General features: G+C 30.6%; 1 pseudogene; it reads right to left on the bottom strand.

Annotated features, from left to right (window-relative positions):
- Positions 1-3,579: 3,579 nt before the first annotated feature.
- Positions 3,580-4,496, bottom strand: part of LOC148573141 (uncharacterized) — a 1,757-nt pseudogene continuing 840 nt past the window's right edge.

The following is a 4,496-nucleotide window of genomic DNA, read 5'->3' as shown; positions in this document are numbered from 1 at the left end:
TTATTTTACATTATTGATTAGTGCATCAAAATTAAATTTTTTAATAATATATAATATTTACTTATATATATATATTAGGTTAATAAAACGTGTTTGAACCAAACATGGCACACGCACTAGTACTTTCCGTTAATATGGATGCCGTTTTGTGAGACTAACTAAAATTTTAATGTGAAAAATTTCATATCAATCAATAATGAGAAATAGTGGTAAATTAACTTTAATTTGGGCATCACGTTGGTGCATGAGGATTAGGGTTCATTAGATTTAGAGTCGTTGGTTCAAAAGGTTCGGAAAGATGCATGCATGCGGCAATATTATTAGTTAGGTCATGTAGACGGCAAAAAAGAACCAATTGAGAGTTAATTAGTTAAGAATTGTATTGGGATGAATAGATTGAGAGACTCATCAATTTCAATTCAATTGATGTGACAATTTGGCATTCTAAGTGTTAAACACTTTTTAACATATGTGGCCACCTTTGTTACTAAATTAAGGAACTAATGTCTTCCTACTTTGGCACCACCAAGCATAAAAGTCTATATGCCAACATAGTTTGTAAAATATCAAGAATTTTGTTATTTTTATCCATTCTTGCATCGTTGTATGCTAATTGAGTTCATATATATATATAATTTTTTAATTTTTTCTAACATTAGAAAAAAATAGAACGCATAAAATAAAAAATTGTGATTTTGAAAAGATTTTACTTATTTTTGAATAAACGATCAAATTAGTCTCAGAAAATTTTAAATAAGACATTCTAGTTTGTTAGATATATAAACATTCATATACCTCTTTTATTTAAGTAAAGCTTTTGAAAAAAAAAATGTTTTATAATATAGTATCAAAATTTCTATGACTTAAAAGTCAAGAATTCAAGTATTGTGAACTCCAAAAGAAAAAATTTAAGCATAGTACTAAATTAGTCTCTTTTAAAATGATGATGGAACAATCTATCTAATGAAAAGACTAATCGATGGAAGTAATTATCGAAAACTTTTAGGAAAAAAAAATTAGAAATTAAAGTGTTCAAGCTATTAGAAATCAATTTAGTTGTTTATTCTTTATTTTTTGATAAAAATGTGCCTTTGATAATTTAGATTTCTAATAATTTTAAAAAGAATAATAATGTAGGGTTTTACTCATCAGAGTCTAGTTGCTTTTGAATACAGGAAATTTAAGCAATAAAAAGAAAAGAAAGGTATAGTTTTTATAATTTCTAAGTTGGTACAGGGAATTGAAGGTATTAACATATATATTAACCTTATTTTGTAAGTGGGTCGGCACCAAAATATTAGGTAACTTCTTGTTTGAAACAAAGCCTACTAAATGAGAGAGGGGGCATGGTTTTATTCTTAGACTTTATATCATCATATAGATACAAGGACAAATTTTGTAGGACCAACCAATATGAATATGTTTAATTTATACTAAAATGTATCCTTTTTTTTCCCAGTCAAATGAACTTCTAAATGAGGTTACTTTGGCATTGAAATATATATGTGTCTTCAAGCTTTTTCCAGGTTGTCTCCACTCGTGATCACTGCTCATGGTCATGGAAAGTTCTCTTCAGTCTTCACTGCGTCCTTTACAAGCAAAAACAACATATATATATATATATATATATATATATATATATATATATATATATATATATATATATATATATATATATATATATATATATATATAATCGGTCTCAAATATCTTAAAAAGTTAAAAAAGATTAAGAAAATAATTAATATTATGACAAATAAACTTTCGTATCTCGCCAATGAAATATAGTTCAAATGACATAGTTTTTTCATACTCACTTAAAAAGTCGTGGATTCGAATCTTTCTATTTTCAGTAATAATAATAATACAAAAAAAAAAAAAAACTTTGATATCTCTCTCACTAGAGAGTTATGAACACTTTTGAAATGACAGCATAGCTAGCTCCGGCTTGTAATGTAATGTAATTTAATTTGGATTAATTGATTAATAATACAGGTCCATATATTATGGCTAAGCTTTGAACAATTGCCCCCCATTCAAACTACATTTGATTTAATTTTAAACCTTGAAAGTCTCTTTGTGATATACATATATATATAGTACGAATAATGATAAATAATTAGACAAACTAGATGCATATTAATATATTTGTATGTGCATCCAAATATTATGTTTGTTTATAGCCACTTGAAAATGAAAGCTTTCTTCAGATGTTTCTCAATCATTAAGCTTTAAGCATCACCCATACATGTTGTTTTCTAGTTGGAAGTATTTCTAGATCTTTAATTTGGTTTGAACTTTGAACATCTCTTGATGAGTCGCATCATCATTTGGTTATACATGATACGGATCTACTTACTTTATACATATATGATATATATAACATCACTCTGATTTGTCCAATTACCATCTTGCACATACATTAATTAATTTCTATATATATATATATATATATATATATATATATATATATATATATATATATATAAGCGCTGCTCTTGTGTTGTAGTTGAGTTGCTTAAAGGCATATCTTAACTATTAAGCTCAATAATACAAAAGATTATTATTATTATTATTATTATTATTATTATTATTATTATTATTATTATTGTATTAACACTACAACATTTTTTGGGTTGATTCAATAGAAATATTTTTAAAAAATAAAAATCAGCTCAAATTACTCTAAAGTTGATTTATTTTATATTCATTAATTATTTTTAAAATAAACACATAATATAATATTAAAGGTAATAAATATATGAATTTTGAAAGGATTCTAACTTAAAAATTTATTTAAAAGTATTTCTATGAACGAAATTCTCTAAGATCCGGTAACTATATCACCTTACCCGAATCACTCATCAAACGAGAATTAAGATACCACAAAAATACAATAAAAAAAATATTGAGTACCATTAGATTTATTGGCGGAAAAACGAAATAATTCGTCAGTAAAATTTATCGTCGGATCTAATCCGACGGTATAAATTTCGCCGATAACAGTTTATCATTGGATTTTATTGTCCGCCGGTAACTTACAGCGAATTTAGTAGCGGAATTAGTTTTTTAAGCTACGAATATTTGATGTCAGTTATCGGTGAATTTTTTTCAATGGTAACTTTGATGCCAAACTATTTATTTCTGCATTATTACCGCCGGATTTTTTTTTCTGGAAAATTCGATGATAAGTTCAATTTTTTGTTTTTTTTTTAGATTTTTTACAAAATTAGTGGTCAAATTCTAATTTTTTATTTAAAATTATTTTTTACATAATTAGTAGTCAAATTCTAAATAATAGAAGCCAAATATGTTAAATTATCAAGTGTACAAATAAAATGAAAAGTCAAATAACAAACGATATCATACAATCAAACAGTTTATAAAAAAAAAATCCTAGTCACTAAAGATCCTGATAATCATCGTCATCGTCCCAGTGGTCCTACTGTTGAGGCGGCGGCCTAGGTGATGATGTCTGTGCTCTTCCAGCAGCGACGCTGCCACCAACATGCATTTGATTTTCGTACGGCGCCATATGGCGCTCCATCCAATCCGCTGAAGCCACTCCAGCTCACACCTCTACTCCATCATGAGGTCATCTGTGTCAGTCATGCATGAGAGGATCGCCTGATACCTTTCCTCAGACTCTCGTAACTGCTGAGTTTGTGGGTGAAAGCTCCGGGTGAGGAGCAGCATCTGCTCCTTCAAATTGACGCCGTCCTCGGGATCGACGGGCCGACTGGTGGTAGAGGCGGATGAATGTCTCAATGTGGATGTGCAGAGATTATTAGGGAAGAACGATCCCAGCCTATACATGCGATTCTTGTATGGCTTAGGTGCGGCCTCATGCCAAACCTTATCAGGATCGACGACTGATGTAGCAGAGTTGTTGCCGTTGTCTTTAGTACACAAAGATTGTTGGGTTGCGGCCTCCAATCTCTACATTTAGGAATCTTGTATAACACATTTTATTATTAGGGCTGCAGTTAATTTAAAAATGGTATATCACATGATGTTTACTCACAGAATGATCCGCATCCCGCTGATAAGCAAATCTCTCCTTGTTCTCCTTCAATGTGTGAGTATACTTGAAGGTCCCCGCCATCGTCGCCTCATTGTTGCCTCATCGTTGCCTCACGATCCAACGACTTAGACTATACATTTTGAAATCACATGTTAAGTAATAATGATACTATATTAAGACTAAACAAACTTAATAACAAAATGAAACAAGTTACTTACCAGCTAGCTGGCCTTTGTCTTCATGAAAGTCGATGACCCACTGGTATACTTCAATGACCTGGCCAATGCTCTGTTAGCTCTGTTCGTGAGATAGCGATGCTTGAACCCCTCATCAGTCTCCCAATAGACGTATAGTGCCTTCTTAATGTTCGGGTAGAGCCAAATGGTGAGGTGGTCGCGGTGCTCACGTACACCCTCTAACATCTGTTGAAACCGCCTAGCCATCCAATAGTCGAAGATCTTCCTGAACATGA

The sequence above is a fragment of the Arachis ipaensis genome, chromosome B2 (genome assembly GCF_059453495.1).
Source record: "Arachis ipaensis isolate K30076 ecotype BB chromosome B2, ASM5945349v1, whole genome shotgun sequence".
Taxonomy (NCBI): Eukaryota; Viridiplantae; Streptophyta; class Magnoliopsida; order Fabales; family Fabaceae; genus Arachis; species Arachis ipaensis.
The sequence above is the reverse complement of the archived record's forward strand: the minus strand, read 5'-3'. Positions and strand labels throughout refer to the sequence as shown.